Source organism: Crocodylus porosus, unplaced genomic scaffold (assembly GCF_001723895.1).
Source record: "Crocodylus porosus isolate Cpor-Errol unplaced genomic scaffold, CroPor_comp1, whole genome shotgun sequence".
Classification (NCBI taxonomy): Eukaryota; Metazoa; Chordata; order Crocodylia; family Crocodylidae; genus Crocodylus; species Crocodylus porosus.
Window position 1 is genome coordinate 12,289,027 of NW_017728918.1, and position 14,136 is coordinate 12,303,162.

Consider the following 14,136-nt stretch of genomic DNA (forward strand, 5'->3'; position numbering starts at 1 on the left):
GAGCGGGCTGGGGCTGCACTGCTACAATAAGGATCGGGCCCCTTGCGACTCTCCTGCTGTCCACCCTGAGGCCAGTGTGCACCCACTTCCAGCAACGACCCAGGCTGGGGCTCTGGAAACTTCAGAGCAGCAGCTTGCAGCCTCTTGGCCACCTGCCACAGCTGGCCCGGGCTGTGGGCAGGCCCCTGCTGTTACCAGATTTTCCCATTACTTTGGGGTTCTTATTTATTAGGGGTACATTTCTGGAGTCTCTGTGTTTCTGAGGTCTCTTGTGTTTCTGTGTGGAGCTGTATCTTTCCCTTCTGCAAGTCCTTACCCCCAGTGGAGCGGTCTTGCAGGACTCTGTTTCAGTGGGGCTGGGTTCCTCCAGCGACTAAATCAGTCAAATACATACACACACAGATTCATGTGGCACGCCTGCATGATCTGGCCAGGTTGATCAGCACATACAGGCTGACACCCTTATGTGCCAGGAATCAGTTCATTAAGGTAGCAATAAAATGCAGTCAGACACAAGCACACAGGTGAACAAAATACCTCTGAATTAGGCTGGGTGTCTAGCTGACACCCTCATGGGCCAGCATTCAGTTCAGCAGGACACGTCTGAGCCAAACTAGGGTCAATTGGTCTATACAAGCTGATCCCCGTATGCGTCTCAAACTCGGCACATCCCAAGCTTTTGCTCTAACTGTTCTAGTAGTGGTAACCTCTTGCTGAACAGACCCCACAGTATTTTTGGGCTTCACAAGGATCTTTGGCTTAGGTAAAAGAAGCGTTGCTGCAGAGCAAGTGGAGAAGGGGAAGTAGAGGAGAAAAAAAATATACCTGGTTACCACCAGTTTGACTAGAAAAGTTTTACTTATTGCTAAGTATATGAAATTTATGATGGTACTAGTAGTAATAGCCATGCACGGACAAAACAAACAAAAACAATTACAATATTATCCTGGTGTAATTGAGTATTTGAGGAAGCCTAGCTCAAGCTTTAAGTAATAAAATTTAGGTTCAGAAAGCTATGCCTAGAGAGAAAAAGAAAGAGAGGGAGAGAGAGAGGGAGAAAGAGCGAGAGATCAGATCTCACTATTCCAAGGCACTCGGGTGTTTTGTTGACAGGCAAAGTTCCTAGCATGATCCTTGAAGGTTAAACAGGCAGTGGAAGGAGACCACCTGTTTATCCCAGCTTCTCGAGAACAACAGTGGATGGTGTCAGAGAGATTTCTCCCCCTTGAAGCACACTGTTTGCTGCCTTATAGCTTTCTTATACCCTTAGTCCAGCCTCTTGAAAGCATTCTTTTAATTGTGTAAATCAAGAGGGTCCCAAGCAGTAATTGATGGGGGCCAGTCCTGTTTATATAACAGTTTTAATTTAAATGAATTACCTTTTTCAGTGACAAGGAGAGTTATCTGGTTTGGAACATCTCAAACCGATTAACAACCAGGGAAAACATAAAGTTTTAAGGAGTAACCAGACACCTGGGAGCCAGCTTGAAATTACTATGAATATAGAAGATATACTGGAACGGGGGTACTGGATTATTTCTTCTCAGATGGCCTAGCTATGTTTACATTGTGAAGTCAGCATCACTGTTTTGTATTTTACCTGTTGTGAATAAGCTTTAGCTTACCGTGACTTTCAGATCTTATTGTAGTCTTTTAACAGACTTAAGGAGATAACTTGGAGTGTTCATAAACTTTGTGGGGAGGACTTCCACCAGTCATCCTGGGAAAATGACAGCATTTGTGGTCAGGGCTTCAGTGAGCTGGACGTTGTGATGAACCCTTAACTATTGTTCAAATGTTGCCCATACCCGCTCTGACTCGGTCTCTTGCCTCAGCATTCCCTAACCCGTCATCTGAGTTTTAGTCAATCAAGTTTGAATAGGCCTCCCATACTGGGACCGGGGAATGTACAGCCAGAGATGCCTATTAAACTTTTCTTCTGCTTAGTTCTGGTTAGGTGAGGTTTTGGCGGGGGGGAGTGATTTGTAACTCCAGCAAGCAGGGTGCCAGGGTTCCCTCAAGAACATAGAGCTGACAGGTAACTCTGCTGCCTGCCATGGAGTCCAGGCCACTTGCTTGCAGCCTTCCCACTGCCTGCTGCAGTTGCCGTAGAGTCTGCCTGTGGCAGGTGCATGTACACTTCTGGGCAGAAGGCTGGGGAGGTGCAAGGGGCCTGATCCTTATAGTGTTGCAACCCTAACCCCTTCCCTGCCTTTGTATGCCACACTTTGGCATGTGCTAGGGGTTGCTGACCCCTGCTCTGTGGTGATATGACCACAAGGTAAATTCCTTTTGGAGTCCTTGACTTGGCTGCATTCCGGAGGCTGGGAGCATGGGTCAGCCGACTGGCTTGGTACTTGCAGGTCCGGATGTGACTGGGATTTGATCCCTGATCCCACAGTTGCACCTCATGGCATGCACATGTAGCATGAGAGGAAACATGATTGTTGGGATCGCGTATTGGATCCCATAGTGCCTTAACTGAACATCTGCCTGGCAACAACATGTTCTTTCCAAGCAGCCATTTTAAGTCTTCCATCTTTTCTTGGTCAGGGTTCAAGCTAAGTTCACTTTCTACTTTTATGATGTTTATATAGTTCTAATACAGGATTCGTGTATGCTGCAGTAACATCATTTTTCTGACCGACTTCATTTTCTAGGAATTTACTTTCAAACATTTGGCAAATAGCTGCTGGAATCATATGAAACATAATAATACACATGTATATAAAGCAAATTGTCAGCTTCTTCACTGGGGGATTGTACTGGTTTTTTTCTTCAGATATTTCAATGGCTTTTTACTGTTTTTCGGGAGACAGGGAGAGTAGAGTTTCACTGCTAATAAAATGGGGTTGGCAAATAGTTAGGAAGTTCTAGTTTATCAGATGCAGTTTTTCTTTCCAAGGATAACGTTTTTGTATTTTTCTGTGTAAAGAGATGTATTATATATATTACACAACATTGGGCCCTGCACTTGACCCCATTCTGCTGGGATCGGGTTCTGTGCTGCTCCCACCTGGTGGATGGACTCCGAGGGCCCCAAATGACATACCACTCAGGGTATACTAATTAATGCGTGGTACCTAATACAAGCATATTAATTTTTGTTTTAGGAATGTACTTGTTTCTGATTGATTAGAACTCTTGGGCTGTCTCTGTATTGATATAAATGTTTTTGCTTTGTGTTAGATAGTGATAAAGACACCAAAGCTCAGTCTTAAGTTGCAACTTAAGATGATGAGCCAGTCAGTGTATTATGTATTTATGTTGTAGGCAAGGCATAAATGGGGTATTCTGATATGATATCCTGAGGCATGGGGGACATGTGCCCCCCGGGTTTGTGTGCTGGGTGAGGGCAGACTCGGGGCCAGGGGCTGCACTTGCCTCTTTCCAGTGGAGGCTGCGCTAGGGGTGGGGCAGGTGGTGGCAGCCCTGTGGGGAGGGAGGCTAAGAGGTGGGCTATGGCCACCCCAAAATTTGTTATAGTCGTCCCCCCCCATCCCCCCCCCAACGCTGCCATCACCTGCCCCTTCCAGCCCTGAGCACAGCCCTGGTCAAGCCTCCTGGGAAAAGGCTGGTGCAACCCCAGACCCTGAACCCACAGCGGGCAACTTGCCTTCACCCCATGCACAAATCTGAGGGGGCACATGTCTCCCCCAGGGGTGTGCACAGCAGTGGGGAACCAACCCCCTTTGACCCTCTGTGGCCTTTGGATGAGCCACCTGCAGCTCCATCCCACACCCTATCCTACCCCAGCTGGGCATTGCCTGCCTCAGCCCCACTCCTTCCCTCACTGTGGGGTCCTTGATCTACTCTCCGCCACACCTCTTACCTTCTCCTCTCCCCCCCCAGACTTACTGACCAGACGCTGCTCTGCAAGCTGCTGGGCTGCATGTTGGATTGGTATTGGCCGATATGACTGGTTAATAATCAGCGATCGGTATTGGCCAAAGAAATCTTTAGCAGTGCACCCCTAATTTATTATAAACTAAATTGTTATGCTATCATTGAATCACAGAAAATTAGTGTTGGAAGGGACCTCAAGTGGTCATCTAGTCCAACCCTCTGCTCAAAGCAGGACCAGCCCCAACTATATCTTTCCAGACAGGGCTTTGTGGAGCCAAGCCTTAAAAACCTTGAAGAATGGAGATTCCACCATGTCTCTAAGTAACCTGTGATTCACCACCCTCCTAGTGAGAGAGTTTCTTCTAATAGCCAACCTTAAACTTCTCTTGTTGCAACTTGGAGCGGCACCAGCTATGCTGGTATGAACTCCACTGAAGTAAGTAAAGTCACTCCAGTTTAATATGAACAATAAAATTCAGCATTGTGTCACTAGTTATTTGCTACTTCTCTTCTGTTTTGTTGCGTATACCATTAAGTTTAGCATTGTTGGCATTTTAGTAATGTTCTTGGCAGAGTGTTTTCAGACTTAGTCATGACTGTTAATTATACTTCATGCTGCCTTGAAAAAAATAATGTTCTTTCAGTCAAGCCTTAGCATTTTTGCTGTTTTCCTTTCTTAGTGGCTGGCAGATTATTTTTTTTTTAATAGCAATATAAATATAGGGGGGCTGTTAACTTTTGTTAGTATAATATTTTTGGAAGGCTAATTAGCTGCAAGCCACCCACAGTGACTCTTATATTACGGGCTGTTATCAAAGATGCAGCCTGTAAGTTGGATCAGGACTTGGGAGCCTCATCATCTGGCCCCAGTTCTGGCCCTGGGTCTTGAGTTGTCCCACGTGGCGCATGTGGTGGGTCCCAGATCAGCCCCACATACAGGGCTGGGGATATGCAGTGCCTGCAGGGAGCCAGTCCCATTCTCCACCCTGCATGCCAGCTCCACAGCCTGCTTTGGTCTGGAATTGCACCACATGCAGCACCTGCTGTAGCTGATCCAGATCTGCTCTGTATGTGGTGCCGGTCCCTGAGTTGCTGGAATGGGCACCGCATCTCAAAGCAGAATGAAAACTCAATAATTACGACATATGTGAAATCTGTAGCCATTTAAAATACAAAATTAACCCCTAATGACTCTGAGTTAACTATTAGCAAGCAGGCTATTATAACATCAAAATAAAATTTAACAAAATCCCAAAGTATTACCTGGTGTCCAAAGTTCCAAGTAAAACTAATGAAAGTTTAGGTGTCCCAAGGAGCACAGATTAGATGGTTCTCATTTAGGTGTAGAATTGTTGCATAGAGGCCCATCTGGTATCAATCTGGATGCGCCAGCAGCAGTCCTAGACTCTGGGAGCTAATGGTGGTTATGATGGTGCCAGTTATATTTGATAATTCAGCGGGAGGAGTATTATGCTAAAATTCTGTATCCTAGACAGTTGTAAGTGGCATAAGCCTTAACAACATAAGAAAGCTGTGCAGTCCCACCAGTGGCAGTAACAATGCAAGTTGTAGAGTAGATGGGGCTCATGAGGGGTCACGAATTTTTATCACTGAGCCTGCAAACTTGTTCTTTGTGGATGTAAGCTTGATATGACTTGCAAATAAGTGTTATGGGTACATCCCATTGTGATATGGGTGAAAGGATGAGTGGAGATATAAGTGGTAGTGTGCAACTGTGAATAGGGTGGGAAATATGTATGTGCTGTAGTATAACTGAGGGGTAACCAGGGCAGCAATGCCTCCTTTGGAGAGGAGTGCGGCAACAGCCTCCAGGGAATATGACTGCCCTGTTACGCCTCTGTATACGTAGCAAATAGTAATGACAACACCGTTTCATCCTGGTGTAGCTGGTGAATAAGACTGTACAAATGTTCAAATGGACCATGAGTAGTCTTGTGTTTTTACTCTCCCATTAAAAAAAAAAACAACTGGGGGAAATGCAAACCGTGCAAATGTTGAGGGGGCTGCGCAGGCAGCCTTTGCTTCTCTCTGCATGCAGCCAAAGACCCAATAAGCTCTGTAGGCTCCTCTGGCTGCCAGAGTGTGCCAAGAACAGCCAAGTCCACCCTGGGTTTGCCTAGAAAATTTCTGCTTCCAAACCTTCCCCCTCCTCTTTTGAGAGAGGAATCCCAGAGCTCTCTTGTCCTCTCTTGTCAGTCACAGGCATGTCAGGGTCTAGGTCTGGGGGCATTGGAGGCATGGGTCTGGGAGTCAGGGTCTCAGGAGTGTAGGGGCACAACTGCCTCAGTGTCCTGTGCGTCTCTGCAACCCTGAAGTGCAGAACAGCACTCGCTTGTGAAAGGGGCTGGGCTTCCCTGGCACTGAGGCACTTAAGGTGGTGGTAACGGAGAACAGGGGGGTTGCTCTATGCACAGCTTCAGCGGTGGAGTTCAGCTGAGTCTCAGACTGACTCTTGGGGCCTTGAGGGGGAAAGGTCACGCAATGGAGCCGAGATGCTGGTATCAGAGAAACTGTGAACATTAGGCTGCATTATGTTTCTAACAGGAGAAACAGTTCTCCTGGGAGAAACCGTAAGTATACTAAGTTGCTGCTAAAGTAGTGAATGTTAATTTTAAAATAGTTTATGGGGAACATTGTGGTGGGCACATACAAAAGTGACCTGGGTGACAGGTTTAGATAAAGCTCTCCTTTGGTTATTGCATTACTATAGGAAAACCAATCTATATTCCTGCATCTTGCCAGTAGATGGAGTGAGTGTCATAGTTTTGCTGTTTTTCAACCACATCTCAATAGTCCATTCAAGAAATAATTGCTTTTGAATTTTTCTGTTGCTATATTCAGTAGTATTGTGTTATATTTGGTAGACTATAGATCAAATGGCATTTCACGTGCATAAAAATCTGCACAGCCTGGAGTGATAGGTGTTCCACATTCCTGTAATTGTCAGGGCAAGGAACAACCCTTGTAGATTTATCTGAGTGCATTATGTGAAGCATTAAAAATAACTCAAAATCCAAATTGTACCAAAAACTTTATTTCACAGCAAGTAAAACAAATAGAGAAAGCACAATACTGATTTTTATCCCACCAAATGAAGCAAGGCGTGATATTTGATTTAAACTACATAAAGCTGAAATCAGTCAAAGAAATTGTTGCAGAAAAGCTATTTTCAGAATAAAAAAAAAACATTTTTAGTGTACTATTCCTTTTTCAGCAGTGGCTTTGGGTGAATTAGTGTTTGTCAGGGTTTTCAAATAACCTGAGATCAGAATGTCTCCTGGATCTAGTGGTGGAAGGATAAATCTTTTTTAAAATCTAGATGACTTTTTTTTTAAAGCAACTTTAAAAATAAAAAAAAATCCCCTTTTGTTTTTCTTCTTTTCTTACATTTTTTTTATTCTCAGTCCCTTAGGTCAATTTATTTATTCAGTTGCCATTTCTTTGTTCCTTTTATTTTGTCATTGTTTCTGAGTGTTTAGTGGATGTTAATGAGCATTGACTGTTGAGCATTTAAGTGGTTTTAAAGCAAATAAAGTGCCTCAGGAAAGAGAAGACTGTCCTATTTTATTTTTTAACATTTTCTGTGTTTAGGACCAAAATCTCTACAAATTTGATGCTGGTGGCTGCTGGCAGCTTAAGTGTCATTCAGAGCTTAAAGGGTAAAGATGACACTATGGCTAAAATGCCAGTGGCTTTTGATGCCTTGTCACTGTTAGCGTTATAGTCCAAGACCTGTTTAACTGGCCTCTTTTCTGTGGAGAACTAATTAGTTGGGCTCAGCACCAGGTGAACATGGCTGTACTGCCTCCGATTCCAGGAGTCAGCACATGCCGAGCTACTCGGTTATCTCTGCACCGTGCCGCTTTGCACTGTACGGACATACTCAGAGAGGAGAGATGTTGTAACCTGAGCTCGAACAAGTGGACCGATCATTCTCTGTACCTAATTTTATGTTAGGAACAGAGGACTTGCCATTTGGATTAGAACATTATTCCATCTAGTCCAGCAATTCGCATCGTTCCATCTAGTCCAAATTCCTCAGTGGCAACCACCAGCTGTTTCAAGGGAAGGAGCAAAAAATCTCAGTTCCCATTCTTGAATTTCCTGTTTTTGAAGGACACTGGCACTACTTCATAGCCTCTTAGCTAGTGTGTTCTCTTGAGCCCCAAACAATTAGCCTTTTATTTCTTCTAAAGAAAAATCCTTTAAAAATAAAACTGTATATACTTTTAATACTCATGACTAATTCTTTATTAAATATCATTACCTTCTTGATGTCAGCAATATTTGGCTATGCAATTTCCAGAGTAATTATGACAGTGAAAAATCTTTTCTTCTATTGTGTTTAGGTATGGCACCTTTTATGTACTTGAATGCCTTTTCATTTTATTCTGAGCAGGCAAATAAAATCTGCTTGTCTGGTTTTTATCTCAGTTGTTCACTGTTTTTCCTACCTCTTTCTCTATATTTCCATATTCATTTTTTTAACCTCTTCAGTTGCTGTTTACATGGAAGTTTTCTCATGTCTGTGACCACTGTTATTACCAGCCATATTGCATGTATGTGAAACAAGAAAGGAGACTTCTGATGAGAAACATATTTCCATTGTTTTCTGTCATTTGCTTGTTTTTTGAGAGGTCTGTTTTTTAGTTTTTGATTTTTTTTCTGACACAGAAACAGTTTTGTAGGCATGAGACCTTCAAATCAGTGAATAAAAGATAAAATTGTGAATACCCACCTACATGTCATTTTAATAAACTTAAAGTGAAAGTGTTCATATTTCTGGAATTCAGTATGACCTAGGGACATTTGTGATGGTTTCCTCGTATTGTTGCTATATGAAGAGTATATGAAGAATGGTATTCTGTGAACTAAATGGATTTGCTTGGCATGTCTCCCTTTGTAAGAGTTGCTACATAGGAAGATGTACAATGGAGGAACATGAAACAACTGAACTATAGAGATGGAGATGCACAGTATAAAACTGGACTTCCAAGTGCTGTAGACGTAGTTTTTTTCCTGATCTGTTTAAATTGATTTTGATTTTCTTTGCATTTTTGCCTATGGCTGTACTTCTCCCAGAAATAACTCTTGCAGTGATTAGTGCATGATAAATCATGAACATTGACTTGTTTTCTTGTATCCCTACTTGACTCAAAGTTGTCAGGTTCTTCAAGTATTTGCCTATATAAAATTCTGGTGTTGGTAAGCCTGCTACCTGGGCACTCAATTCATCTTCTTTAGGCCAGCACCGTCTTTGCCCTGAAGTGACCTCGTGCCTCCCATTGAAGGGCATGATGGATGGCAAGTCTCTCTGTTCTTTCTCAGTGCCCACCTGTGGCTGTGAATTTAGGACTTTTTTTCTTGCTGTGTGACTTCCTCACTGTATCGTGAGCAAACAGGTACTTAGCAGTTAGCCATTAGGGTTAAGCCTGCATTTTTTGGGTTAATGTCTTTTTTTCTTCAAAGAAAAAAAATTCCTTTCCTTTTGGGGTCAGTTGTTGTGACTAAATACAGATCTCTAGCCCTTGAAAAGGATTTTTCAGGAAAGGAGTCGCATGTCTCCATGAGGGACACTCAAGATGCTTATTGTATCTTCATGAAGCAAATGTACCAGGCAGATGTTATATTTGTGAATTGTTTAAAGGAACTCAAAAGGCTAGAGAGAGACTTGCCTGAAGTTGATTCCTTCGGAGAAAGTAATAGTACCTATTTAGACCCTTGAGTGGTTGTGGCTGAAAATCCTGAGCACTTCTCCAAAAGTGCTCCTGACATCTTTCCTCACAGATCTCAGTCAATCAGTAAACCTCAGGGGCTAAGCAGAGGCTAAGGAGAAGAGGTTTCGGTTAGCAAGTCTTTCCCCGAGAAGCCCCCAAATTCCCACAGATTGCTTTGGAAAAGGGTAAGTCAGTGTCCAAAACATGTCCTCCTCCATTATTCTGGCTCTTGATAACTGTGCCGTTAAATTAGCTTTTCTAGTACATGTCACAGTCTATTTGACACCACTGTCACCAATAGAGGATACATCTGGTAATGATGCATTTTGTTCACCTGTCAATATTACCAGACAGTTTGATACCAAAATCCTATGGGGCACTGAGGGACGCGTGGTTTTTTGGTACCATTCTGACTGCTGTCAGTAATAAGGATACCTCTGGAAACCAACTGTATCAGTCCTTATCTTCATCAGTAAAACGCATTTGATTCTGTTGTCAGAAGTGTCATATATTCTCTGTTGGATCTTCTCTTTTTATTCCTCCCCTAAGTTAAGTTTTTATTTCTGTAGCATATGGAGCTCCGTCACTACGTAATGCTGGGCCCTGGAAATCATAGAAGTGGCAATAGAGTGGCTTCTCCCTTGTTTTATATACTTTAATGTCAAGACCATCCTCAAAAAGTATCCTTAACCCTTTTCAGGGATTGCTGTTGTGAGAGCGTATTGTATTGTAAGTTCGAAGTCAGGTTTAAATCTCAGGGAACAGAAGTAGTACTTCAGAAATGTGAGGTAGGCATTTGATTCCCAGGACTGAGAAGTTGCTGCCCTGTTCTGGATTTAAGAAAACCGAACCTGTGCTAGAGCTCTAGTTTAGCTGTAGCCGTAGTAACCCTGAATGCAACTCCCCATGGTTGGTGTGCAACTATTTTTAAGAAAATTTTTAATATTAGAAATTTATCTGGAATACATGGATATCCATCTGGGTGGTTGTGCAGCCATTGATCTGTTCACTGTCAAAATAACAAAAATGTTACAAGTTCCTCTTCAGAAGAGAGTAGAATAAAGGATATTAGTGATGTGTTCCTGAATCCTTGATTCCAGTATCTATTGTATTTTACCCTCTGATTTTGCTGAACCCATGAGTTAGCAAAACATTCATGTAGACCTTGGACAGAATGGTAATGATAGCACTAGATCAACCAACACATTTTTGGTTCTCAAACCTGATGACTCTTTCCGTTCAGTCTCCAGTCTAATTTCCTCCTCAGCAATACATGATATTCTGAAGACAAGGACAAGTTTTTCCATTTTGGATTTGCCATTCTCTCATCTTATGGCCAGAGATGCTTTCTGCTTAATCTTTGTTCATCTGAGTTACAGAATATTTTTATCTATGGCAGAATTGGTAAACAGCAGATTCCAATGAAGCAGGCAAGTTTCATGGTCCAGACACAATAGGAGCAGCTTTCTGATTTTCAGCAGATACTCAACATACTGACAGCATCTATCCTTAAAGCTCTCAGGTTTGCTCAGACTCGTTGAGGACCCACCTACTAGGCCTCTCCCCTTTCCAGTCAATTATTTGACCACATTCTCTGATGACTACTTTCTACTGTAGTTTGACTGCACTTTTAAGTGTTCAGTATTTTTCAGAGATTAATCCTTTCATTCTTTTTACATGAAACCCACCAGGCTTCTGATGATTATATTGGTTCTCAAAGTAGTTTTAGGAAAAGAAAGTATGATACTAGAACGCAGGAAGCTGCAGAAGTTTGTGCCTCTTCTTTCCTGTTGTTTTGTTTAAGCATGTCCAGTTCTACTCTTCCTAGGGCTGGGCTGTTCTTGGCTGTCATCCACTGTGACTGTGGGGATATACCCAGGGTCCTGTATCTCTCCTCTGGCTACATCATTACCTACTACTGGGGGATGAGCAGAAGAGACCTGGAGCTCAGTGTTACTTAAGAACCTAAAATACAGAATTTGAGGCATATGTTGCCACCATCAGACAGATTTTCAGAATCACACCTTGCAGTATTCTTATCGAAGTTTTAAAAAAAAAGGGTTTTTTTAATTCTTTGTAAAGCAGGTCTCTGTATTTTCTTGTTTCACATTCTTACAGTGTCCAGAAACCTCAGTCAAGACTTGGGACAGTGTTGTGCTATGTGTTATACATATCTCTGTCATGAAGAGTTTATAGTTTAAGAAATTTTTAGTAAAAAGGACTGCAACTAGGTGGTTTTAAGTGGAATATTTTTAGGTATAGCAGATAATACAAACTGTCTAGATACTTAATATGCTAGCCCTTATTTGCCTGCCACCTATATGTTGTTAATTAATTTATGTTAAGTGTATCAGTAAAAGTGGTTCTTGAGGAACTTGCATGGAAAAGGGCAGTGGCCTTACAGATTAACTATGTATAAAAGGGCAGCCTTTAAGAAATGTGAAAGAGCTAAGATCTGAAGGCACCATACAAATAATGCCTAGAAGTTTCTTTAACATGGTGAAGCCAATAAATGGAATCAGAGATTGGGGTTGGCAGGTCAGAGGAATGGTCCAGGAGGTTGAGTCTAGTAACCGTAGGTTGAGTACATGTGGGAGGATGAATGGGGAGAGGGGTGTTTCATAGATTTAATAGAGTTCTAGGGTCGGACGGGACCTATTAGATCACTGAGTCCAACCCCCTACTCTGGGCAGGAAAGAGCACTGGGGTCGAGTAGCCCCAGCCAAGTGCTCGTCTAATCTCTTAGATTAAAGAGTGTTATGAGAGCCTGAGAGAGAAGTTGAAGGTATCAGGATGGGAACTGATGAAAGCTTGGAGAGAGATTTTGCTGTGTAGATAGAGAGGAAAGTCTGCATCTTGGGAGTGTTTGGAGAAAGAAACACCATGCTTTTGAGATGCTGCATGGAAGTGCATGTCTAGTTCTAGTTTAATGGGGGAGGCCTGGACAACGCCCAGGTTACAAGTATGAGGGGTTGAAAACATGGTGGTTTTATCACAGTACAGGGAAAGGAGTGAGTTTGGGAAGGAAGAAAAGGCATTCAGTTTTAACCATTTGTTTTTGTCACCACCTGTTAATTATGTAAGCGAGAAGGGCTCCTGTCATGTGGCGTGCATCACCTATGCCCTGGCTATTTTGATTCTAATTTTTTCGTATTGTTTTTCAATCGGAAGTACTTTCAGCAACAAAATAAAATTAGCTTTACCCTGAGAAATGACTGTTTAAAATAGTCTTATTCAGTATATCTGCTGCTTTTGTATGCTCTGATTTTAGTGAACAAAATAGGTTTATTTCTTCTGCTTCAGTGGAGGAATGGTACAGCTGAGAGTCAGCCTGGGAGGAGTTCTTGTAGTTACTGTGTCTTAATTGTTTGCAGCTGTGCAGCCCAGCTTGCACAAGTGTGACAAGGCCTGCTTGGCCAGCAACTTCTGGTGCTGGGAAATGAAAAAGAAAAGAACCCAGCTAGACTGTTTGGTCCTGATTCAGCAAAGCTCTAAACAGACAAAAATGTCTAAGTGGAAGTGTGAGAGTAATTCTTTTTCCTTTGATGGGATTTTTCACACGTTTAAATTTAGGAATATGCTCAGCTGTTTTGCTGAATCATGGGCTCTGACCCAGGCTTGGTGTGGTGTATTTTACTTGTAGACTGAGCATGTCAGAGGTACAAATCATTGAGAATAGATATGAATAAAAGTTTTTCCAACCAAAAGTTGATGTCTTTTTTTCTTTTCTTTTCTTTTTTTTAAAGAATACTGTCCCTTTTGAAATGAGTTCTTTGCTAGAAGTAAAAGATGTATATTAATTGTAAGTCCTGAATTTTAAATATTTCTATAAACCCCCCCCTCCCCATAAAGTTTCTGTTCCCTCTTTGTCTTTTCTATACAGGTCTTTTGAACAGGCTTGAGAGCAAAATTTCCTGTGATAAAGGGTCTCTAGCTGTCGTGCTCTCTTTCTCTCTCGCTCTCACTTGTGCTCTCTCTCGCTCTCTCTGTGCTTCTGAATGTTCAGTTTCAGTTCAGCAGGTTTTATTACTGGCGAAAACCTTCTCGAAGACGCTATTGAAGTATGTATAAGAAGTCTTGCCAAGTTATGCATGAAAGGAATGAAGCTGATCATCAATAAACAGTAAAACTGGCTGTGGAGAAAGTGCATCAAATGTACAAAAGGCTGGGGAAAAAGAAACCTTTCTCATTTTTCAGTTTCTATAATCTTTAGGATTGCTTGCAACAATAATAACCATGCACTTTTCAGATGGAATTGTGATTTTTCAAGGTGACTTTTAAAACTAAAAGGTTAATGGCTTATTGTTCTCAGTGTAGTAGTAAAATTACCAGAGGAAGTATGGTACAGGGAAAAAATTCTCAGTATTACATTTAATTATTATACTTCTTGGAGCTCCTGAGAGAGAATTCACAACACCTTGCGCTAGTACTTGTATCTTCAAAACAATTTTACAAACACTTATCTCCCTCAACTCGAAGAGGTGGGTAGGTATGTTGATAGTACCTGGCTTCCTCAGTTTTGTCAGATGTTACAAACACCAAAGCCTGAGAA

At 42.2% G+C, this 14,136-nt stretch overlaps 1 protein-coding gene across 1 annotated transcript in view; it reads left to right on the top strand.

Moving 5' to 3' along the window:
• ATAD2B (ATPase family, AAA domain containing 2B) overlaps window positions 1–14,136 on the top strand; it is a 114,818-nt gene that overhangs the window by 83,677 nt on the left and 17,005 nt on the right. The window lies entirely within an intron of this gene.